This window comes from Halichoerus grypus, chromosome 1 (assembly GCF_964656455.1).
Source record: "Halichoerus grypus chromosome 1, mHalGry1.hap1.1, whole genome shotgun sequence".
NCBI lineage: Eukaryota > Metazoa > Chordata > Mammalia > Carnivora > Phocidae > Halichoerus > Halichoerus grypus.
In genome coordinates, this window is record NC_135712.1 from 184,099,235 (window position 1) to 184,125,384 (window position 26,150).

General features: G+C 41.6%; 1 protein-coding gene and 1 long non-coding RNA gene across 14 annotated transcripts in view; both read left to right on the top strand.

Annotated features, from left to right (window-relative positions):
• The window catches only part of MAGI1 (membrane associated guanylate kinase, WW and PDZ domain containing 1), a 604,684-nt gene that overhangs the window by 269,709 nt on the left and 308,825 nt on the right, over positions 1 to 26,150 (top strand). The window lies entirely within an intron of this gene.
• Positions 7,324 to 10,039, top strand: LOC144382400 (uncharacterized). The gene is made up of 3 exons (XR_013449275.1): positions 7,324 to 7,400; positions 8,904 to 8,958; positions 9,844 to 10,039. It is a non-coding gene; the product is annotated as an uncharacterized LOC144382400 (long non-coding RNA).

Genomic DNA, 26,150 nt, shown 5'->3' on the forward strand with positions numbered 1-26,150 from the left:
AATAGTACTAAAATTTGTATGAAACCACCAAAGACCCCCAATAGCCAAAGCAGTCTTGAAAAAGAACAAAGCTACAGGTATCACAATTCCAGATTTCAAGATATACTACAGAGCTATAATAATCAAAACAGTATCGTACTGGCACAAAAATAGACACATAGATGGGGGGCCGGGGTGGCTTAGTCAGTTAAGCATCTGACTTTTGATTTCGGAACAGGTCATGATCTCAGGGTCCTGAGATCAAGCTACGTGTTGATCTCCCTGCTCAGTGGGGTCTGCTTGTCTCCTTCTTCCTCTCCCTCTGCTCGTCCCCTGCTTGTGGTCTCTCTCTCTTCTAAAATTAATTAATTAATTAAAAAAATAGACACATAGATCAATGGAATGGAATAGAGAGCCCAGAAATAAACCCATGCTTCTGTGGTCAATTAGTCTATGACAAAGGAAGCAAGAAATGCAATGGGGGAAAAGACAGTCTCTTTAACAAATGGTTTTGGCAAAACTAGAGAACTACATGCAAAAGAATGAAAGTGGACCACTTTTCAACACCATAAATAAAAATAAACTCAAAATGGATTAAGGACCTAAATGTGAGACCTGAAACCATCTAGAAGAGACCATAGGCTGTAATTACTGTGACCTCAGTTGTAGAAGCATATTTCTAGTTATATCTCCCAGGTCAAGGAAAATAAAAGCAAAATTAAACTGTTGGGACTTTGTCAAAATGAAAAGTTTTTGCACGGCAAAGGAAACCATCAACAACAACAAAAAAGGCAACCTGCTGAATGGAAGAAGATATTTACAAATGATATATCCAATAAGGGGTTAATATCCAAAATATATGAAGAACTTATATAATTCAACACCCCCAAAACCAAACTATTTGATTAAAAAATGGGTAGAGACATTTTCTAGACATTTTCTCAAAGAAGACATACAGATAACCAAGAGACACATGAAAAAATGCTCAACCTCACTAATCATCAGGGAAATACAAATCAAAACCACAATGAGATACCACCTCACACCTGTCAGAATGGTTAAAATAAAAAAGAAGTAATAAGTTTTGGCAAGGATGTGGAGAAAAAAGAATCCTTGTGTACTGTAGATGGGAAAGTAAATTGGTGCAGCCATTGTGAAAAACAATGTGGAGGTTTGTCAAAAAATTAAAAATAGTAATGCCACATGATCCAGTAATCCCACTGCAGTGTATTTACTCAAAATGAAAACACTAGTTCGAAAAGATATATGCACCCCTATGTTTATTGCAGCATTATTTACAGTAGCCAAGGTATGGAAGTAACTCAAGTGTCCATCAATAGATGAGTGGGTCAGGAAGATGGAGAGAGAGAGAAAGAGTGTGTGTGTGTGTGTGTGAGAGAGAGAGAGAGAGATGGAATATTATGCAGCCATAAAAAGATGAGATCTTGCCATTTGCAACAACATGGGTGGACCTTAGAAGGTATTATGCTAAGTGAAATAAGTCAGACAGAGAAAGACAAATATGTATGATTTCACTTACATGTGGAATCTAACAAACAAAACAAATGAAGAAACAGAAAGCAGAATCAGATCTATAAATAGTATAAACTGAGGGTTGCCAGAGGGGAGGTGGGGGGCGAGGGGGTGGGCAAAATGGGTGAGGGAGACAGAGAAATACAGACTTCAAGTTATGGAATGAATACGTCATGGGAATAAAGGGCATAGCATAGGGAAGATGGTCAGTGATATTATAATAGTGTTTACGGTGACAGATGGTAGCTACACTTGTGGTGAGCGTGGCAGAGAATCTAGAGAAGTTGAATCACTATGTTGTACACCTGAAACTAATGTAATATTGTGTGTCATTGGAATATAATTGTATACTCAAAAAAAAAAAAAAAATCCATGTGATTAGATTGGCCCCTCAAAGTAATCCAGAATAACCTTTCCATCTCAAGGTTCTTCATTTAACCACATCTGTAAAATTCCTTTTGCCATCTAAGGTGACATAGGCACCATTGTGGGGAGCAGGACATGGACATCTTTGGGGAGGCAATTATTCTGCTTACCACGTTCACTGATTAATTTCTGTCTTGCTCAAACTAGTGTGACTTGACTTTCAGTTATTGCAACCAAAAGTTATCAGTAAAATGTTTGAGACTTGGTATGCAAAACCTCTTTCTAAATCATGCTATGGTTAATAGGATCCTTTTTTTAAATTTTAATTTTAATTTTTTTTTTATTAAACTCCTGTCCCCTAACACAAAGCCTGATATATAGTGGGCCCTCCTTGTGGACTCAAGGCATGTAGGTTTATCCTTTCCATTTGTCTCGGGTCCCATGAAGAAGAGTTATTAGAAACTCTACCCCATGAATTGTTAAGCAGGGCTCTGGGAAAGAGAATGCAGAGCAGAGAAGTAAACATTCCCTGCAAAGAGAAGCAATTAAGAGATTTTAAAGAGCTGGGGATTTCAGAGTCAGGTAGCAAGGAAGAATTGCAGCTCCCCACTGTTCCTACCACTCTGTGAAATAAGATAGTCTGTCTTTGTGTTGGCCTAATTGCTGTGCTCTCCCTTCCCTTTGTTTTTTGTGTCTTGCACATTGAGGTAAGTGACTGATAAATCAATCCTGGGTAGAGAAGAATTTATTATTTTTATTTTCCCTCTCAGAGCAGTTTCTCAAGATACAATATATTATGTTCTTAGCCTTGTGTATTCTGGAGTCTGCGGGTTTTCTAACTGGGAGATTACACAAATCTCTTTGGGATTACAATTCTCTGGCCTGTAGGGCAGTCCCTATGATGCCTTCTGGGTCCTAAGAGACTTTCCCAGTTTGCAGGCTGGTCCTGCATCTGATGGAGTACGTCACCCCTGGGAAGATAGTGCCTGATACATCAGCCCCAAAGATGAGGACCGGAGCATGCTTTTCATTTAAAACAATCCCAAGGAGCACCACGAATGGTTTAGTTTAGAAAATGCCCTCTTGGAATCCATTTTTTATTTTGTTTTGTTTTCAGAGGCCTTAGAGAAGAAAAAGACCTCAGTCTCACATCCCTTTAATTGTCACACACAACTTTTGAACATTCTAACAAACTGCTTCTAGCACCTCTGGTTGCTCAAAGGACGTCTCCCCTGATGTGGGAACCGTCCTGGCTTTAGTTGACTAAATTTATAAATCCAGACCGCAATGAATTCTACAACCTAAACTCTTCCTGCTTTTTTACTTAAGCTACCCCAAATCTTGGTTATAAAACAGAGTGTTTTCCTATAATGAGTGTACATAAATATTTCATTGATGCGATTATCCTTGACGTGAAATAATTCCGCATCATGGCTAGTACCTGGGTGAAGTGATAAATCTGCTTCCTTTCCCCCAAGTGATTTCTTGTTTTAAACAAATAAGATGTGTGTCTGAAACTGTGGTTTGTATGTGTGCGCATGTCTTTGTACCTGCTCTTTCAGTCCCTGCAATGTGCACGTGACTTCTAGGAGTAAGTGATAATGAGGAAGGAAGGCCATGTTGCTTTTTTGCATTTAATAGGAAATAGACAAATGCTGGTTCAGTCGGAATTTCCAAACTCCCAGCAGTATACTTAATTAAAAATGCATTTCAAATTCTGAGCGTTTGCCATATATATATATAACAAGAGTTAGCAAATTAAACTTATATCTTGGCTCTTATAAAAAATAAAAAGGCCTGGAGAGAAGGAAGAAAATGCTTTAAGGGGACAAGAAAACCTTTATGACCCTGCAAAAATTATAACTGCTTTGCCCGTGCATCTTTTATTTTTACTTGGGTTATAGAAGATTGCTCTACACCATTTTTACCATCTGATAAAAGTGGTATGCCCTTGACAGAATGCATTTTTGCAAAGCATTGCTGATTAAAACTTATATGAGATCATGTTTCTTCCTAGATAGGTCTCCATTTTGAGAACAAATCTATATACTATACAATATTTGCAAATCGGCCACCTTCTTTGCTTTTATGGTCCTTTGACCGTCTCTTTCTTTCTCTCTCTCTTTTTTTTTCATCTTACACCTTTGTCACCATCCTTTGTCTTGTGTGCTGATTTTAAAGGTTTGTTGCCCCTCCTCTTTCTGACTTTCTGGGAGAACAAATATGTGTAATAATTCTCCAGTGATGAGGAACAAAAGAAACTGTCAGGCTCAGTGGTGGTGGTCTACAGAAATTTGGGATGATTTGGATTGGTGTTGTGTTGTGTTGTGTGTTGTGTGTCTACATGAGTGTGTTTCATGATGTTACCTGAGAACTGTCATCCAAAGAAACTACCGTGTCAAGGGTGAAGTGACTGACGATTGACTCACCTGTATTAAACAAAGGTCACCGGAGATTCTTGAGGGACACTGTCAGGATCTGGGATTTTACCCTTCTTACAAGCTAATACATTGGCCTATTACCATTTTGTGCGTGCTGGCAAAAGTCATGTGATTCTTGGGTCGGGGGTAAAGGACTTAATCACTCACAGCGGCATGCAGCATGAGCATTACGTTTGTGTTAGTTCTCTAAGGTCCCCAAATCCCAAGAGGTCAATTGCAAGGGGCCCATGTGGATACTCTGCATACTGGGGTTCCATCAAAGTCGAGGAACCCTGAGCTTGGGGAACCTGCCTATTTTATGGTAAACCTCTTTGCCCTGGAGAGAGACATGATCTTATCCCTCCAGATTGCTCCCTGCAAACATAACCCTGAATGATGGCTGGGGGAAAGAGCGGGCAGGGCTTAGCATGATTTATAGGGCCAAGCAGGGCTCAGGGCCCATGGTGGATTGCGCTCCCAAGAATCACCCAATATACTTTCCTAGGTGATATTAATAATAACACTGGCTGCCATTTACTGAACATCCCTGCATGCCAAGCATGATACACATGCTTTGCATGGGTTAATTTGCAGCAAGCCAGTATAGTAGCATGCCTGTTTCCAGATAGGGAACCTAATAAGACTTAAAAAATTTAAACAAAATTGCCTGCTCTGACCACTGCCCTAAAGAAAGACTCTATTTTGTTTGCTCTCTCTTTTTAAAAAGTTTTTATTTAAATTCCAGTTAGTTGACATACACTGTAATATTAGTTTCAGGTGCACCATATAGTGGTTCAACACTTCCATACGTCCCCGGGTGCTCCTTACAACAAGTGCACTCCTTCATCCCCATCACCGATGTCACCCATCCCCTGCCCACCTCCCCTCTGCTAACCATCAGTTCTCTATCATTAATAGTCGGCTTCTTGGGTTTGCCTCCCCCCCACCTCTCTCTTTTGAGACTCTACTTTTTTTCTGTTTTAGCCCCACATGTGTCATCATGTCTCTTTCATGGCTCTTACAACAATGTCATTTTATTTAAATGTTTTTTCCTGTGTCTCCACCACTAGAATGAAAGCTCTCTTTTTTTTTTTTTAAGATTTTATTTATTTATTTGACAGAGAGATAGAGAGCACAAGTAGGCAGAGAGGCAGGCAGAGGAGAGGGAGAAGCAGGCTCTCCGCTGAGCAGGGAGCCTGACGTGGGACTTGATCCCAGGACTCTGGGATTATGACCTGAGCCAAAGGCAGACACTTAACCGACTGAGCCACCCAGGCGGCCGAACGAAAGCTCCTTAAAGCCAAGGTGTTGTCACCTTTGTTTTCCTGGCAGCTAGAGTAGTGCCTGGTGGTATGTGGTAGGCATGAGGTCCACATTCCAGGACTGTCTGTTTTGCATCTCAGAAGTTTTCTCAGTGTTTAGCAAAGCATCCATGAGCTAATAGGTACCCAAAATATATTTGTTGAGTGAATATATAAATAAGTGAATGGATTTGCTCAGCTGCTGAGTAATGGGATCCGGACTTGAACCGAGGTCTGTCTGACTCTGAAGCCTTGCATTTAACTATTGTTATCCTTCATCATTGGTGGTGGAATCAGCCCAATGCTCAAAAATCCTTGGGGCTTAGGATTCTCTATGGCTTGTTTCAGTAGTTCCCACAAGGTAGATCCTCAGTATTATTTTGGAAGTCAGTTAGAAAGGAAAATTTCATTTATTTTCATTTTTTTTTTTAATCTCCCTTGCATCCTAGTAGGGAGAAAACAATGGGAGAAAGCAATGAGTGTCTCTCAGAATCAGAAAAAAACATTTCTTACTTAAATACAAGCCTCTCCTTCCAGCATCCTCTGTGGGTGACAGCATAGAGGGTTTGACCAAGAATGTTGAGTTTCTTCCCAGGCTCGTTTCCATGGTGATGGTTGCAGCTTTGATAGCGTTGGGGTGACTGGGAGAGGAAGCAGAAGACAGGGTGACGCTGCCTGTCATGTGACATTTTCAAAATCCTTGTGACCACATACAAGAGGGTTTTCAGTCAATGACCGTGGACAGAAACTTGCTCATAAGCCAGAGGAATGGGTCCTGAAAAGCTGTTTTTGTCTGCAGAACTTCTCTCATTCTTGCATTTTTGAGTGATTTGCCTCTATTCGGGGTCAAGTGTCAGTAGGGTTATTTGTCTAATTCTGACTTTCCTGAATGTACATTTAGGTGGAGAGCTTACCATTAGGTGAACAGTGTTCACCTGCTAAGGGTCCCAGAGACATCCCAAAGCATTTATGGACAACATTTGTAGAAATAGGCCAGAAAGAATTTCATCGAGCACCTATTTATAGAGTGCTCTTCAGGTAATCTCTGGCTACATAACAAACCGTCCCTACACATAGTGTTTTAAATTTTGTTATTATCTCTCATATTTAGAGGCTGTTCTGGCTAGTGGTCTATGCTGTGGTTGCAGTTCAGATGGTAGCTGCCACTGGATCCATCCTGCAGGATTCTTAACTCACACAGCTGGCACGGGATGCTGCTGGTGAGCTCGGCCCTCTGCAGGGTCTGTCAGCCAGAACGCATGCTCGTGGCCTCTCCACACGGCCTGATTTTCTCTCTGCATTGTGGCTAAGGTCCAAGAATGGGTATCCAGGAGACAGGAACCAGAAGTCTCTAAGCCCTCAGCCTGAAAACCAGCACAGCCTCGCTTCTGCCATATTCTGGGGGTTGTATTGTCCAAAAGCCCCCAATAAAGGGGGTGGGGTGGGACATAGACCCTACCTTTCAGTGGAAGGAGTGTGAACGAATTTTCACGTTGTGTTTTGAAACCACCACAACTGCCAACTGTACCCTCTTTCTGTCCTCATAGAGTGTGTGGCCTGGGAGATCTAAAATCACATCATCAAGGGTAAATTGCCGTGTGACAAGGGCCATGAAGGAGATGTGCTCTGAGAGTCTAAATACGGGGATTATATTAGTTTGCTTGCACTGCCATAACAAAACGCCGTAGCCTGGGGGGCTTAAACAACACAAATTTATTTTCTCACAGTTCTGAAGGCTAGCGGTCCGAGATCAAGGTACCAGCAGATTTGGTTTCTTCGGAGACCTCTCCTTGGCTTGCAGGTGACTGCTTTCTTGGTTTATGTCGTCACATGGTCTGTTCTCTGTGCATGCATTTCTGTATCCTAATCCTTTCGTTTTATAAGGACACCAGTCGTATTGGATTATGGGCCACCCATATGACCTCATTTTACCTTAGTTGCCTCCTAATCCAGTCACATTCTGAGGTACTGGGGATTAGGACTTCAACATAGGAATTTTGGAGGGACACAAGCTCATACTAGGGATAGGAATATTTAAAGTATTTTTTATAGAGCTTTTTGTCGGTAGAAATACCTTCCTATGGATATAAACTCAAATTGCCGAGTTTTTAATTATTTGGGATAGTCTCTATTTTTAGGGCTTGCCATCAATTTTGTTTTACATTTAAATAAGATGTTTTCAAGTAAAACCTCCAAAGTAAAGTATATTCAAAGAAGCCTAGCTCCCAACTTCATTTCCTCCAGAAGTCATTTTCAGATTGATCCTGACTACGCACTCATAAAGAATCTGTTCTGTCCCATGACCACGACATGATGGAGTTTATAGTAATTGTTTCTCCCCTGCAAGACTGCAGGTTCCATGAAGGCAGGGACTTGTCTTCTCCAGTTTCTAGTATTGTCCCTGAAACCTAACACCACGACAAGAATATAGTTGGCATTTGGTGAATATCTGTTGAATGACTGCGGTGCTGGAGTTCAGGGTATAGATTGGAATCAGTCATTTGAAAATCATCTACGTAGAGGTCATGAACATGAACATGTATTACAGCAGTTGTCTCATGTGGGCTCTGGAGGCTGAGGACTCACATGATCTGTTGTCTGCAAGTTGGAGAACCAGGAATCAGACGGCGTAATGCAGTCTGAGTCCAAAGATCTGAGAACTCGGGCAGCCCCAGGTGTAAGTCCCAGAGTCCAAAGGCCCAAGAACCAGGACCATGGATGCCCGAGGGCAAGAGAAGATGGACAGCCCAGCTCAGGAGGAGAGAAAAGGAATTTGCCCTTCTTCTGCCTTTTTTGTTCTATTCAGGCTCTCAATAGATTGGACGATGCCCACCCACATTGGCGAGGGCACATCTTTTTTACTCAGTCTACTGAATCAAATACTAATTTTTTGTACGAACACCCTTGTTGACACACCCAGAAATAATGTTTTCCCAGCTATCTGAGCATCCCTTAGCCCAGTGAAGTTGACACATCAAATTAATCATCACACCATATTTAGGGGATAGAGCAAGGAGAGTGAGCAAAGAGAAAAAGCAACAGTTAGAGAGATGGCAGGGGGGTAGGATTCTAAGATGGTCTGTGTCTGTGGACGTCCAGGAGGAACATAGTCATGATGGAGCCATTAGTCAGGAAGTGTGTAGTTGAAAGAAGTGCCTGATTGGCAATTAGAAGACATTGGTTCAAGTTTTCCTGCTACATTTGACTCATTATGTGACTCTGAGTAACGTAGTCTCTCTAAAAATCAGTTGCTTTTTAAGTGAAATGAGAGTGATTGTATCTCTTTGCATTGTCTGCCTCATAGGGTGTGGAGGCTTCAGAAGAGGATAATAGTGTTGAGACATTCTAGAAACTACCAGGTACTCTAAAAATGTAAGGGGGGAAATGATACTCAAAATAAAGGATCTTCTGGGGCATCTGGCTGGGCTCAGTCAGTAGGGCATGCAACTCTTGATCTCGAGGTTTTAAGTTCAAGCCCCATGTTGGGTGTAGAGATTACTTAAAAATAAAATCTTAAAAAAAAAAAAAAAGGATCTTCTAAACGTACCTGCTGTAAGCCTTCATCTTTTCAGTCATGCCTTATATGTGTCTTTCCTGTAACATTCTGCTTTTTTAAACCAACCCTCAAAAGGCTTATGAGATCTTGGGGAATGACTTCTTAGCATACCTTCTTTAATGACAAAGTGATTTAGAAAAGAGAACTTTGAAAAGGCAAAACTTAGGCTTTCACGTGCCACAGTTTACTATCTTCTCATTAAGGAGGCTTTGTGGAGTAGCTTTGATCATAAGGTCCCTGGTTTTGGACACAGTTACTCCTCATAGCTTAAAGCACACCAGGTACTTCTAGCCAAGAGTGTATCAAGTGTGCCCTGATTTATACCAGTTACAGTTAGTGTTTCAATTAATACAGAAGATGTGATGCCATAAGTAAATTAGAGCTTTTCATATTCTTTTCATATTGCTTGTCAAAAGCATATGGTGAATTTTTAACCTGTTACATGCAACATCTGAAATGAACACCATTCTTATTTGCTGATTGAAGCGGCAAAATTGGGCATCATTGTGCTCAAACACATAGCTGATGGTTACAATATCGAAAGGAACCTATTACATCTGGTCTTGCTAATAGTGGATATTGGCAAAGAAATATGGTAAGACTGCTGTTTTCCCCAAATTCATCTATGGTGTTTCTAAAAGAGGGTTAAATATTTTGTCCTCCAAACTTTTTTTTTTTTTTTTTCCAGTAGCTCTTAAGGATGGAAAGAGACCTCAGAAGTAGGAATAGAGGTGGATGAATCAACTCGCTTTTAAAGACAGAGACTTGGCAAAAGACACAGCTTCAAGGTTGAGTTTTCTTAAAACTTTTGAGGACTTTGTAATACAGTGTATTAAGCATTGGACTGGAAACAAAGAGAAGGTTTTCATTTTTGGCATGTCACTAACCGCCTCTGCCTCAGAGATTGGTTTAAGAAACGTGTCAGGCTGCATATTCTTTTTCTCATCCCTTTTCATACTTGGAAAAAATGGAGAGATAGTGATGTGAATGCATAGCACATTTCTCTCGCACAAAAAGGACAGAGACCTATTATGTGTAATATGTATATTACATATCTATCTTTATTTGAAAATGACTGACTAGCTTTAAACTTAATTTCTGTCTTGCCAAAGCTGAGGGGGGTGTGTGTGTGTCGTTCATCTTCTGGGGTCTACTTAAATTAAAACAATTTGTTAACTCTTATGAAACAGAAGATTTTCCTCTCTAAGGCCACAGATCCCATAGAGCTTTGACAGACAGAGCAAGTGGGTTGGAAATTATTCTACCCATCTTGTGCTGGATTTACCCGCCTTCCTTACTCTTCATATTCTTCAGATACTTTAGTTAGCGTTCAGTGGGGAAGAAGAGACTCTAAAGGAAGGGCTAGTTGAAATGAATGGCAAGGTCTCTTTGGAAGCTGCCAGAAGGAATGCAATGCTATTTTCTGGCTATTTCTCCTGCTTGCTTTCTCTTCTTTCTCTCTTTTCTCTTATTTCTTCTTTTCCTTCTTCTCTACTCTCATCCTTCTACTCTTCTTCCCTTCCCTTCCTCTTTTCTGAATTTATCTTCCTTCTATTTTTTTCCTTTTCTCTGCATTACCAGTAACCCACTTGCCAACCTCACTGTTTACTTAAGCCCTAATTAGAGGAAGTAATTGATGGAACACTTCTTCACACATTTATTTTTAAGAAGATAAAACTTTTCTGAATTAATGAGGAACTGGCATCTCTTAGCCAGGCTCCTTTCACTCCATGTATGAGAAGACTCTTTCCTCTATCCGTGAACACCCATGCCTCCTCCTCTGACCATATCATCTCTCTTTCCTCGGGAACAGAAGAGCTCTGCCCAGATGCCTCACTTTGACTTGCAAGTGGCCAGATGATACTGATTCCAACAAAAGCTGACCTTCTTCCTCTTCTGATCCTCACTATCTTCATCTGCTTTTTTTTTTTTTAATTTCCATATTTAAGTGGGATTGAATTTTTTTTTTTTTAAGAGAGGAAAAACCAGGATGAGTCTCATCTGTCAGTGGTTGACACAGTCTTGAACCTCAGGTTGGAGAATGGTTGTGGGAACAGCATTGCTTTTGTCAAACTGGTTCTAAAGATTATTTTTCGACTTACAGAAAGTGGGTTACATTTATAGGGTTTGATAAATAGGCCGTATGTAAAACGTGTCCAATGCTGTACTCTTTGATGATGAAATACTTTTTTATATGTGTCCATTGGTGCTTTGTGAAATGGTGCTTAATTTTTTGTACCTGTTGGTTTCTCTATTTTTCACACAATCACAAGCCCCAGGTTGGATTGGCATGACCACAACTTTGTGTTTTTACAGGCCTCCTAATTGTCAATATCTTATTGACTTGATTTCCTCTGGTTCAGCTATTGATGTAGTTTCAAAGGCTTTACTGAGAAAGGAACTTGAGAGGGAAATTTGAAATCCGTGGCTAGCAAAATATCTTTTATCTTTGTGGCTCGAATAACTCTGTTCTCCAGGAATGCCTTTGCCATCTTGATTGCTTATTTTGATTATTTACAAAGTGCTTCCATGTGGCACAGGATCAACCCTGAAGCATATGAGTAATGAAATATTTAATTTGGAAGTGTGAGATGGAAGATTCCATTTCAGACTTATGCCTTAGGAGCCCTGCCAGTCAGCAGTGAAGAAAAGTTTCCTATGTCTAAGGTTTGGTCATACTTAGGGGATAGACGTTCCTGCACCGTCTACAGTAACTACAGCAAACACATTTCATGTTTGATCAATGAGCTGTCAACTCCTCAAATCCTTTGCCAAGTCTTCAGTTTATCCTGCTGCCATGCTGAGACAGTGGTTCACTTGGAATGATGGATGGAACCCCCAGGTGGTTTTGGTATGGAAGGTTTTTTTTTTTTGGTCAGGGGTGGGGGGACAGCCCTTTGGAAATTTTTGTTTATGCCTAGTGAAGATGGAATTATAGGACTGGATTTAAGGCAAATTGAGCATCCTGAAGCAGGGCCTTCAATATCTTCCTGTTGAAATGAAAATAAAATGCAGAAACTCATTATCATGGTCACTAGGACCCTGTGGTACTTGGCCCCTCCTGCTTTCTCTGTTCCATCAGCTGCTGCTCTCTCCACCCACCCATTCATTATACTGGAATCAACAGAAAGGCAATGGAGCTGTCTGACCTACTTTGTCTTAGGATCTTTGCATTTCCATTTCCTCCTTCTAGAATCTCCCGTTTCTCCTCCCATGCCTCAATCCTCCTCATCTTTCACTCCATGTAAAGCTATACCAGGTTTCTTCCTAATACCCCAAGCTTCCCTTGGCCTTCATCACTTGGCAGATTCTACTGTAATGCTGTCTCTTTCCCAGCTTGTGGAAACTGGGGACCTTGGCTCGCATTTGACGGCTTCTCCATTTGTCGCACTGCGTTTGGCACCTAAGAGGTGCTCAGTACACAATTTTTTAATCAGCAAATGGAGCCTGGATAATTACATGGAAGACAGAGGCTTTGGTATGGCTCCTTATTCTTTCTGGAACAGTTGCTAAATAGTCCAGTGAGGCTTTAAAAATTGCTGCTTAGATTTTGCTCATTCGTGTCAACAGTTGCCATGGTTTGCTATTTCAGATTATTTAAAAAAAAAAAAACACATAAATTTTGGTCCTTTTAGACAGAGCCATCAATTTGATAAAGATTATATTGTTTTAAATCCCATCTGCAAAGCAAGGTGGGATGTAAGCCTGCCTCTGTGCCATCTACTAATGGTTTCCTTGGCAAGACGTAGCAGAAGTGCTAATATTTTCATTACATCTACTGGAAAAAAATTTGATTGGAGAACTCAGTTTGGACCTCTTGAACTGTTAAATAGAAAACCCTGAAAGGCATATTGTTACAAACACAGTCAGAGTTTGTAGTTTTAGAGAAGAATTTGTTAGCTCATGGGCTCAGGATAAGGTTTTATGCTAAAACTACAGTTCATGCACAGAAATATAGTACAGATAAGGAAATAATCTCTCTACCACAAGAATTTCCCTTTGTTAATCAATAAGAACATCAATGCTAACCTCCTATCAGATCCTGTATTGAGGGGACAGAGAGTCCCAAATCTATACGTTAGCCCTGTCTGAACAAGAAACGTGAAGGTTCATTCCACATTAATGAGCTCAAAGTTCAGTAGTCGTTTGATTTTGAAATCCCCTTTTCCCATGCAAGTAGTATTTAGAATGGGATGAGTTAAGATCTAATCATCGAGGGAGTGTGAAGGTGTTTCAGATCTATTATGATTTAGCTTGGGAGCACGATTCAGAGGCATACATTGGAGGTTCTGTGATTGAGTGTGATAGTGACAGGCTGATCCCCACGTGAATGAAAAAGCATCATCATCAGAGTTTGGTTTGTTTAGACTGACTTTGTACATTGCACAATTGCGATTTTTAAAAAGTGAGCTAAAATTCACATAACAAAATTAATCATTTGAATCCAATTCAGTGTATACACACAATTGCATTTTAAGGGACTAGGTGCCATTAGCATTGCTCATCTTAGGGGCTTACCAAGACCCTTCTCCCTTAAGTTAGAATTTTGGTAAATTCCAAAAGCACCTCCTCACTGGCCTTGGCATGCCACTGAATACTAACCACTTGGTGACATTTCATGGGGCAGAAAAAAATATTCAGTTAACACATTCTAAAAAAATTAGGTTATTTAAAATAACACTTCATTATCCAAATGTAAGCTTAGAAATCATCTCTTCACATAGACCTTGATAAGAACATAGCTTGACTTAATACCATGAGAATGAGAGTTTTTATAAAATCTCCTGAAATTCTCTGTATCAGTGTCCTACCCAGTATTTGTGAGAAAGTAATATGAGATGAATTGTGGCTGATCCTTAACCTCAGCAGAGGTCTCTGAAAATTCAGCCAGGCAGAGCCATTTTTCATTGACTGGGGATTTGGGAAGGCCACAACGGAGTTTGTGCAGTATTAGAAAGCCATGTTTTGAGTCTAAGAGGAAAAAAAGGAGGATTGGGAAAAGCAGGTAAATATGAGAAATAGCCCACAGTGCACATCTGCAGAATGGAATGAGATGGGGTCTAGGGCACAACTCACCTGGAGGAGACATATTTAGCTCACCATATAGGCACCTTTCTACAAAGTGTTAACACCAATGCTCCTTGTACCATTAGAAAGTGGATCTCTACCTAGTAATGCATTGCAATGCACAGGAATTCCCAGGAACAGATTAAGATGACTGTTGGAAAAAGTAAACTGACCTAGAATAGCATTCCTAAATTTAAAAACCACATAAACCTCATTGACTCTTTTGTCAAACATTCAAATTCTTGATGCCAAGTTAGATAAGTAAAAAAAAAAAAAGTCCAATTCAAAATAATTTGTCTGGACAAAGAGAATTAGAACCAGAGAAGATCAAGGGCAGGAGAAACTTGACAAGTGTTGATGTCCAAAACATCCCAAGGAAGCGTGTGGAAATGAGGCCATGTAGGACAGCCTGTCTGGTTGGAGCCTCCCACGGAGAAGGATGGATGGGTGTCCCTGGGCAGGTGGGGCTGAGTTGATACCTGGGGCTGGTGCTTGTTTGGGAACAACGGTGTCTTAAGAAAATGGGAAAGAGTTGAAGCTTGCAAACAAACTGCAAATGAACTGTGTCTCCTAAGGGCAGCACAACTCTCTCTGTTCAGAGATGGGGCTAACTAAGCCTATTTGTGTTGGTGAACTAAAACATAAAAGAAATGAGGCAGGAACACATAGCCAGCTGGACTTGGACAATGTTGCTTGAGAAGTGGTATTTTCCTTTGAGGATGATTACAAGAAAACAGTGGATCGGTGACCTCCTTCCTTCTTCTGCCCCTCCTCATCCTCTGTGCTGGAAGACCTTTCATTAACTGAGGCTCTGACAAAGCAAAGCAAGCGATTAAGAGCTGTTCAGATGGTACCAACTTCCCCCAAAACTCATCGAATTGTAGTCAGTTGAATGTCTTGAAACAACTCTAAGCTCATCATTGTCTATGAAATCTGCAGCTAACACTGAAATTAACAATTCCCAGGTTTTAATGGGAGGAAGCATTTTACTGACAGTCTTCACTACCATGTCTGCTCTCAAACTCGTTTCCCTCAGGTGCATTTACCCAAGCAAATCAGTACAGTCACACCCTCCCTTCCACCCTCCTACAGGCATTCCCATCAATGAGGGGGAAAGACTGTGTATATTCTTTGGTGTCATGGAAACCTGAAATCAACCTGTCACTTCCTATCAGTATGACCTTAGGCAAGTTTTGCATGTTTTGAGTTTGAGAGACCTGCAAGATATCCAAGTAGCAGTGTCCAAGGGGTGGTCGGCTATATGGGGGCGGGGGGCGGCGGTGGTGCTCAGCAGAAAAGTCCAGCCTGGAAGACTCATCGGCATCGAGATATTAATTGAAGCCTTGGATTTGGATAGAATCGCCTAAGGGCATTGTGTCTTCTGGTTTCCTGGTCCTACAACATGTACTGCAGCAAAGACTGAAAGCCAGCCCTGCTCTGCCCGAACTCTAGGGAGGAGCCCATCCAGTCTTGAGGCTTGAGGCAGATGGGCAAGTGTGGCATGGAGCTCCTGAACTTGGGTGGGCTGCCTCTCCTAGGCCCCTCCTCTCAGTGTCTCTGCTCCAGATTTTGCTCGAAAGTATTCTAGGAAGGCAAGTGCCTTCCATCGTTGTTACAAGTGGGGAAGCCCTGCCATTCAGGATCTAAGGAAGAAGGTTTCTCCACCATATGCAGAGCCCAAGCTTTGAGGAATGGAAGTACAAAAGGGAGGTGCTTATTTATTCATTTCTTCGACAAGCATGCATGAAAGACCAAGGCTTTCGAGAGCTCCTCTGTGCCAGCACAAACAAGGTCCCTGCTTTTAAGGAATTGAGATTTTGGAAGAGATGGATAAATAAAATAATTATAGGTGAAGTACTCTGCTAGCAAATGATTGGGTGATCTTGAGCTAGGGAAGGCCTCTCAGAGGAGACGACATTTAAGCTGGTTCCTGAAGAATGCAAAGGGGATAGATGGAGGGGAACCAAGAGCCATGAAAGAATAAGCGAAAAGGCCACACAGGTGATTCTCGGAAGTGAGAGGAGCATCGTGGCTGAGATGTCTCCTGGGGTAGCCTGTACATGGCTCTGTGACAAATTACAGCAGTGACCCAGAAGGCTATGGTGGCATTGGGCTTTACGTGGTTTCCATTATATCCTCATTTCAAAGGCACTAAGTTCAACTGTGAAAACCCTTTCTGTCTAATGAGTGCATCCAAGAGCTGGTTTGGGGTGTGTGTGTGTGTGTGTGTGTGTGTGATGTGTGTGTGTGTATTTTTAAAGAGGTAGGCTGGCAAGAGTCGGCCTCTAACTGGACTGAGGGCTTTTAAACTGACACTTAAAAAAAATATTTGTAGGGCGCCTGGGTGGCTCAGTTGGTTAAGCGACTGCCTTCGGCTCAGGTCATGATCCTGGAGTCCCGGGATCGAGTCCCGCATCGGGCTCCCTGCTCAGCAGGGAGTCTGCTTCTCCCTCTGACCCTCCCCCCTCTCATGTGCTCTCTCTCTCTCTTTCAAATAAATAAATAAAATCTTTAAAAAAATATATATATATTTGTATACATCAAAAACTAATGATATAATGTATGGTGATTAACATAACATAATAAAAACAAAACAAAACAAAAAAACAAACTTGTATACAAATTCTTCTTGCTGTTTGCATTTAGTGCTGCCGTTGGCAGAGACCAGTGGTGAACATATGTACCAAATACTGATCAGAAACTTCCTTCAGGGGGCGCCTGGGTGGCTCAGCCGTTTAGCATCTGCCTTTGGCTCAGGTCATGATCCCAGGGTCCTGGGATCGGGCCCCACATCGGGCTCCCTGCTCTGCAGGAAGCCTGCTTCTCCCTCTCCCTCTCCCCCTGCTTGTGTTCCCTCTCTCGCTGTCTCTCTCTCTCTGTCAAAAAATAAATAAAAATCTTTAAAAAAAAAAAAAAAAAGGAAGAAACTTCCCTCAGATTTGTCATCTCCACTACGGTACATGTTCCATCCAGAGCGCCGAGCCAAGAGGCCTATCAGAGCTCTGTTGTTTCTGCTTGGATTTCCCAAGGGCCACATCCTGGGGAGAGGGGGCAAAAAAAGTGACAGGCTTGGGGAACATATGCAGGCATTGTGTGGGCTCTGCATGTGATTTGCATAGTGCTTGATAAGCTGAAATCTGGTCTTAGAAAATGTTCAAATTAAAATTTTATCATGGCTACCAGTGCAGACATTTCTTAATATTTTCCCCCTTTTTATGGAATTCTTTTGCTCATATTGACTGTGTGATTCACATATGTTTTTGTTAGAAAGTTACAGCTGTGATTCAGAGCCTTGATGAAGGAGAAAGGGGAAAATCTGGGTTCACCAGAGACCATTTCTTGGTAAATGAAGTTTGTGTTCAAGGCTTTCCTAGGCATATCTTTCTCAGTCTTATAGTAAACGTGCCTTTATTTGGGGCCTCTCTTAGAAGCTCAAGGGAACCATATGTGTGATAGGGAAAAAAGAAAAAGTAAGGCTTGCATTGAAAGCTACTTGGATTCAGTTCAGGCTTTATTCTTATGAATTGTGCAATTTTAGATAGGTTACTTTGTCTATCGGGACTTCAGTTTCTTGTAACTGGGGATAGACCTAAACTTCCTAGGGCTGTTGTAAAAGTGAAACAATATGTATGTAACACTTAGCTCAAAACCAGCAATTAATATCACTAACTTGTTTATATAAACTGTCCTCGAGCCATATTGTAGGCATAGTTTTTGTCTCCAAAATTTGGTAATGAGAGCCTGGGTGTATTAAGAGGGGACTGTTGACTTAGTGATTTGGGGACCCCAGCCCTCCGAGTTCTCTAGACTTGGGGAGCGACCGAGTGCTCCTGTGCTCTGAAGAGCTATTAAATGCATCTTATAAGTACTCACATTTGCACTTAATAGTTAATTAACACATGCATCGACTTCATTAGAAGCCATTAAAGAAACAGCTTCAGGTAAAGACATTTTGTGAAATTTCTAGATGCAGGGCTGTTACACATTCACGTTTTTCTATCCTTCGAGGGTTTCTTATAGGACATTTTACTGTCATTTTTTAATTTGCAGATTCCTGCTGATTATCAGAACTGCTCCCTGAAACCATCACAACATTAGGATGAAATTAGATGTGGTTGTTCAGTTTTATGTATAAGTAGTCCAGGGCAGCCCTGAAATACAAACCTTGATTTTATTTTATTTTATTAAAAAAAATTTTTTTTTTAATGTATTTATTTGACAGAGAGAGAGACACAGCGAGAGAGGGAACACAAGCAGGGGGAGTGGGAGAGGGAGAAGCAGGCTTCCTCCTGAGCAGAGAGCCCGATGCGGGGCTCGATCCCAGGACCCTGGGATCATGACCTGAGCCGAAGGCAGACGCTTAACAACTGAGCCACCCAGGCGCCCCCAAACCTTAATTCTAAAAAATGTATTTAGGGGCACCTGGTTGGCTCAGTCAGTTAGGTGTCTGATTCTTGAGCTCAGCTTAGATCTTGATCTCAGGGTTGTGAGTTCAAGTCCCACATTGGGCTCCATGCTGGGTGTGGAGCCTACTTAAAAAAAAAAAAGAAATATATATATATATATACACACACACACATATCTATTTAAAATGTTAGATTCATTACTGTACAACTGCTAGCCAAAATGACAGTTTCATTAAGATGATAGGGTAAGATTTGCTGTTTTTTAATTTATTTTTATTTTTTAGAGAGAGAGAGAGAGAGAGCATGAGGGGTGGAAAGGAGCAGAGGGAGAGGGAGAGAGAGAATTTTAAGCAGGCTCCATGCCCAGTGTGGAGCCAGATGTGGGGCTCGATCTCACGACCCTGAGGTCATGACCTGAGCCGAAATCAAGAGTTGGAGGCTCAACTGACTGAGCCACCCAGGCACCCCAAGATTTGCTGTATATTGTTTAAGGGCTTTCTCACCAACCAAAAAGATTTGTGTTTTTAACTTGTAAGCCAAAAGAGTAAAATCGTGCCTAGTTAAATTTCTAAAATTTCATGTCTTCATTCAGGGTAGTAGTTCTCAAACTCGAGTGAGCATCAGTCCTTTGGCGGGCTTGCAGATTTGTGGGTCCCCACCTTCAAAGTTTTTGATTCAGGGGGTCTAGGGTAGCACCCAAGAATTTGTATGTCTAGCAAGTGCCTGTGGGGTTCTGGTGCTGAGTCCATGGATCACATGATGAGAACCACTGCTTTAGGGAAAACTTGTAAAGGGCTATGCAGGAGAATTCTTCCCCTGTCCTGTTTCTTTATTACATGTGTTTCATGGTGAGATACATCGCTGTCTGCTGAGAATCCAAATGTGTATTTTTGTTTGGCTTTTCACCCGAGTTGTTTCAAATTGGGAGGTTGGGTTTATGTTACCTGGCAGGAGGGTAGCAAGATAGGAGGCTCAGATAGACATGTTTTAATGGGTAGATAAGTTGTTCTTTAGATGAAAATAAGCCTTCGTCATTTAAGTTACCCCTGGAAATTCATTCACTCATTCATTCAACACATTTTATTGGGGACTCCTTATGTACCAAGTGTTGTTCTAAGTGGATGCTCCATAAATAAAGAGGATAAAATTCTTCCCCTAACAGGATTTGAGGGGCCGAAACCAGGCCACCCCAAGATGGGCCACTTTGGCCTGAAGATGATTTTTGAGTTGAAAAAGCAATCAACCGGAGCGCCTGGGTGGCTCAGTTGGCTAAGCATCTGCCTTTGACTCAGGTCATGATCCCAGGGTCCTGGGATTGAGCCCCACATCGGGCTCCCTGCTCAGCGGGGAGTCTGCTTCTCCCTCTCCCTCTGCTCTGCTCTCCTGCTTGTGCTCGCTCTCTCGCTCACTCTCTGTCTCAAGTAAATAAATGAAATCTTTAAAAATATTTAATATATTTTTTAATATATTTTGTATAAAAATATAAGTAAGAGACTAGAGGAGAAAACCCCTGTGAGTACCAAATATTTTACAAAAAAAGAGCAATCAACCCAGCAAATTTAGGAAAAACTTTTTACTTCCCCCATCAAGTGCCTAAAAAAATTTTGGTTAGAGAAGCTGCTTCGGAAGAGAACAATCATCATAGATAATGACATGATGATATCAACTAGTTATGGTAGACAGGGAGGCATCTAGCAAGGCCTGATTAATCAAAGTCCTTTCTTTGGCCCATTGTTTCTGAGTAGCCCAGCAAACATTTGTTTATGAAACATTTACTCTTTTTCGCATCTTCCTATAAATTCCTTCCTCTGATGTCCCAGATTCCACCACTCCTGTCCTTAGTTCAGAATGACACGTGTACCTCATTTTGCCTGACTGTCTGGAATTTCCATTTCTGTGTTGTCTGTGTGAATTGCTTGAAGGTATGCTATTAAATTTGTTTTTCCTCTGTTAATCTGTTTAATGCTAATTTGATTCTTCGTCCAGCCAGAAGAACCTTGAAGGGACAGGATATTCCTCCCCCCCCGCTCCCCCCGCAACAGGGTTTAGTTAAAGGATGGGACATGGTAAGGGGTAAAGGGAGGAAATGGACAATAAATAAGTAAAGTTGGCCCTTGAACAACAGAGGCTTGAACTGTGTGGGTCCACTTATACCTTATTGTTTTCAATAAGTTCGATACAGTATTATAAATATATTTTCTCTTCCTTATGATTATCTTAATAACATTTTCTTTTCTCTAGCTTACTTTATTTAAGAATATAGCATATTATACATATAGCATACCAAATATATGTTAATCAACTGTTTATGTTATTGGTAAGGCTTTTGGTCAACGGTAGGCAGTTAATAAAGTTTTAGGGGAGTCAAAGTTAATCTGTGGATTTTTTTTTAAGATTTTATTTATTTGAGAGAGAGAGAGCACGCGTGTGCACAGGCAGGGCGAGCAGCAGGCTGAGGGAGAAGCAGACTCCCTGCCAAGCAGGGAGCCTGATGCGGGACTTGATCCCAGAGCTCTGGGACCAGGAACCGAGCCGAAGGCAGACACTTAGCCCACTGAGCCACCCAGGCAAGCCTAATCCATGAATTTTTGACTGCACATTTGGGTCGGTGCTTCTAAACCCTATGTTGTTCAAGGGTTCATTGTACATGCCAAGTGGAAATGTTATAAAGAAGAATAAAGCTGGGTGAAATTACAGGATGTGATGAAGGAGGGCTATTTTACATAGGATGAGCAAGGAAGGGGCCCTGGATAAAGTGAAAGCTGAACCTGTAGGAAGTAAGGGATCTGTGCTTGAGGGTATTTGGGGCAGGAGGGTATTTCTGATGAAAGAAAATGCTTCTGTGACAGGGAGGCAGGGGGGTCCCTGCTGTATTTGGAAAACAGCAAGGGGGCCAGTGCAGTTGGAACCCATTGGATAAAAAGAGGAGGTGGATGGTGAACGGCCACTTGATTTTATTCCAGGTGAGAAGGGGTGTCATTGTAGGGTTTTGAGAAGTGCAGTGATGGGACTTGCCTTGCCTTCAGAAGGAGGGACAGTCTGGTTGCTCGAATAGAGTGGAAACAGGGAAAGCGTCCTAGGTCATGTAGGATGAGCAAAGGGTGAGTCAAACCTGCACATATGTGTTGCCACACTCATGGCAGACCTCATAAATCAATTACAGAGCCCCTTCCCAGTGGTCTGAATGTTGACTGGGATGACTTCCCAACACAGTGTGCAGCCAGAACTGAGGTGGTAGATGCTGCAGATCTCTTTCTATCAGTCCCAGCAGTTCATGTCACCTGGCTTTCCAGGGCCTTATCTATCCTTACGAGAGGTCTGGGTATCTGCTCCAGATTCATTCAGTCATCAACAATATATATTGTGCATTGTGAGGCAAACGGTAAAAAGTCCATAAGTAAATGAACTTGATAGTTTCAGATCATAAGGGCTGTGAAGAAAAATGACGTGATTGAGACCTGGAAAATGAGGGATTGGCCATTTCAGTAACAGGGGCAGGGCATTCCAAGCAGAGGGATGGCAGGTATAAGGTCCCTGCAGGAAGACAGACTGCAGGGAGTGTGTCCAGGGCCCATTTCCTGTCTTGTCTTAGTTCACACGCATCTTTACAAGTCCATGCAGAGTGGGGGCTCTGCAGTGCTCTCTCTAGGACACCATTGGCAAATCTGTGCATTGCTTGATGGGGGTGATGCCGGAATTAGTTCTGGGTTTTCCCTTAACACACTCCCACCCTACATACCTCTCTTCTTCTGCACTCATTCCATCTTGTCTTCCTTTCTCTAAGGCAGTTGTCTCTCATCCACCTGTTTTCATTTCACCTGTTACCTTTTTGAAGAGGATCATCTAGGGGAATATATTATGAGCATGGATTTCACATGGCTTTTATGTATTAATAAGCTTATTAGTTTGGGGACCTTCTTCCTTCCCTCTTTCCCTCCATAATTATTTTTTTTGTAATAAATGTCCATCTAATTTGCCGGATTTCTCTTTGAGCACAGGCAACCTTCTATACAACAGAAATTTCTCATTTGGAACCCTCATATAGTGGTTGCTAGAATATACACACATAAGAAAAAAATCGCTCAATAGGAAAAATAAAACATAAAGGAAACCGATTATTTTATCTGTTCAGAGAGTCATCCGGCCACAGTAGTGAGTAGTAATTGCAGTCTTTTGTCATGGAAGTCTTTGGTTGTAAATAATAGATTTTCTGCTTTTGCATCTACTTGTTTTATTGCCCATTAGAGGGCCTTGCTTTGAGCAGTGCAGCTGAGGGTTAGTCCCAGGAGCTGGTGTTAGGGCGCCACGTCAGGGCAGCTGTATATGTAGCAGCAGTTCCCGATGGGGGTGAGCAAGAGCAGAAGGCCCAGCTGGCATCAGCAGTCGATGCTGTCAACATCTGTGTTGGTCCAGACACTTGACAGTGAGTCCTTTCCGCTCTCCCGCCCCTGAGGATGGTTCGGCAAGCTTTGGTTTACATGTCTGTAAAATGAGTTGATCGAACCTACCTTTCGCTTTGAGGATGAACCCAGCGTAGTGGTGATGAGCGCAGTTCCCACGATGAGCATTTACTACCTGCCAGGCATTTTCTGGAAGCGCTGTACACACACCCTTTCAGTAAATCCTCACCGTAGCTGGTGAGGTAGACACTGCTGGCCTTGAGGAAACTGTGACGTGGGAAGGTGGGCTGCTCAAGAACACACAGTATGTGTTGATATCAAGGGAATGACTGCAGTTGCTACCGTTCAAATTAAAAAGAAATCAAGATCGTTGGAATATATTACAGAGTATAGGAGATCAGATTCTTAATATCTCTTGTTTTCTGTTTGCTTAGTTATCTGGTTTCATTCCACAGCACTAATTTATGTCTTTATTGCTTTTCTGATGATAAAAAAAAATTCTGTTAAAAAAATTTTTAACCCATTTTCCCCTCCTGTAGATGCTCTGAATAGGGACATCCTGTCAAAGCACAGTATCTGTTGGTCTTCTTGGATCAGGTCTTCCTTGGGCCCTCCAGGAAGATTCCCCTTGATTCCCCTTTGATGACGGGGAGTCAACATTTCAAATAACTCAACAAATCCTCCAGAAATTATGATTATGGGAATTCCTCCACCCTTCTTCTCATTTTTAGTGTCTTCAGAATCTTATTCGGCTTTCTTGAAAACATGGCCAATCCGTGTGCTATTTTTTATGTTCCAGGTGCCTAAGGTCCATGTCTTTGCTCTGTATTTAAGGATTGCCTGATCTTAGGCAAGTCTCAACGTTTTAGGTTCTTAGCCCCCATATCTACAAAATGAGCACAATGATGACGATGATGATGATGATGATGGAGATGATGATACTCATCTTATAGGGTTATATGGATTATATAAAACTATATTGCTGAAGTCAAGACCACTGTAGGTTTTATTTTTTTCTCTCAAATAATATACTGCATTTTCTATGTGTTCTACTTTTCCCTCAATATCTAGTTTTCTTCACAGGGTTCTACCCTCATCTCAGTCTCCATTCTTTCCATCCTTCCATCTGTCGCAACAGTCCATCCATCCACCCATCTACCAACCTTTCCTTCCTTCCTTCCTTCCATCCATCTACTCATCCTTCTTTCCATCTACCTATTTTCCCTTCCATCCGTCTACCTATCTCTCCACCTATCCATCCACCCTTCCTTCCCTTCCTCCCTCCCCTTAACCAAATGCCCCTTTGAAGTATGGGCCCAAAACAGTGAACAAAAACAGATACAGTCTTTGCCTTCATAGAGATTACTTTTTTTTTCCCACTTGACCTCCTTATACCTACTATTTTAAATAAAATTTTCATCCTGTAGGTTCAGGGATCAGAATATGGGGATGCTGGCCCATTTGATGCTTTTCCAAGCAGCTGGACTGAAGATGGAGCTATTTGCCATGGCTCCAACTGAAAGTGCTGAGCTGGTTGCTTGGTTAGCACGTTGAAGAGAGATGGGAATATTGTTCGAAGAATAACAAACACAAAAAAATATTAGAAGAGGGAAGATAGAAAAAATAGAGACCACAGGCATACCTATTGACAGAGGGCATTTAAAGTAAAGATAGGAGGGGTGCCTGGGTGGCTCAGTTGGTTAAGTATCTGACTCTTGATTTCACATCAGGTCATGATCTCAGGGTCCTGGGATTGGCCCTTGTGGGGCTCCGCACTCAGTGGGGAGTCTGCTCAGGATTCTCTCTCTCCCCCTCTGCCCCTTCGCACTGTGCACGCACTCTCTCTCTCAAATAAATAAATCTTTTTAAAAAGTAAATAATTTAAAATAAATATAGGATAAGAAAATAGTGATGTATTTTTATGAAATAAAAAGCAGTGAATGTTACGACAAAAATGAAGATCGCGAGGTGCAAGAAAATCAGGGAGCTGGTTTAGAATATTATCAACATTAGGCTGGGGTGCCAGGAAGTAAGATATGCTTGTCACCAGTTACAGTGTCATGGCCATATAGATGTTAATCTAAATCATGATCATCTCTAAATACGTTTATTTTATTTTGTCTATTTTCTGTCTCCTCTCCCCAACTCGCAATTTTTCTGCTTACTACTCTAAGTGCAGCTGTGTCCCCAGTGTCTAGAACAGTGCCTGGCACACACTGAGTCCTGAACACATACTTTTGAATAAATGAACCAAAACTTAACCTGCAAGCAAATTGAGAAATGGACGATCCTACAGTTTGTGCGAACCTGGTGTTATTTAGTGGTTTTGGCAACACAGAATCACAGGATTGTCCTATGAGAAAATAACCATGAACAGTTTCCAGATTATGGTCTCTGTAGATGTAGGAGTTTCTTATAAGTGTGTCCAAATTGATCGGAAGGAGAGAGAAATGCTGAGCTGATGTGACTCGGCCCCACACCCAGCTTCAGCTGGAGTGGCTCTGCTTCTATCTGATTTATGTAGCTTCTACTTAAGATCTGATTTGAAAAATGGTTTCCTCTACTAAAAAGTTTCATATTAGATTAGGAAATTCTTCAAATGCAGCCCGGCCATGACTGTCCCCTATTTTGGTCACTGATCTGACCCCTTTCAGGCGTTCGCTGTGTTAGAGCCAGAATGATCTTCAAAGTGTAAGCTTGACCATCATGTCACTCCCTCTACTTTAAACACGGTGCATTCTCATCAATAATAAAACAGTATCTTTATTAAGCATTACTAAGTCTGAGCACCATTTAAGCATCTTGTGTGTATTAACCCATTTGATCCACTGTTTTGGATAGAGACAATGTAATTAATCCCCATTTCATTGATGAGAGAACCAAGGCTTAGAGGCATTAAAAAAACTTACCCAAGCGACACACTAGTAATTCATCTTCAAATAAAAACAAAACAGGGATCTTAAAAGGTCCTACACTTTTGTGCCTGGACCCTTCATACAGTCTGGTAAAACCTATGGAACCTTGTCAGAATATTATTTTTTTAAAGATTTTATTTATTTATTTGAGAGAGAGAGAGCACGCACAAGCCGGGGGAGCCACAGAGGAAGAGGGAGAAGCAGGCT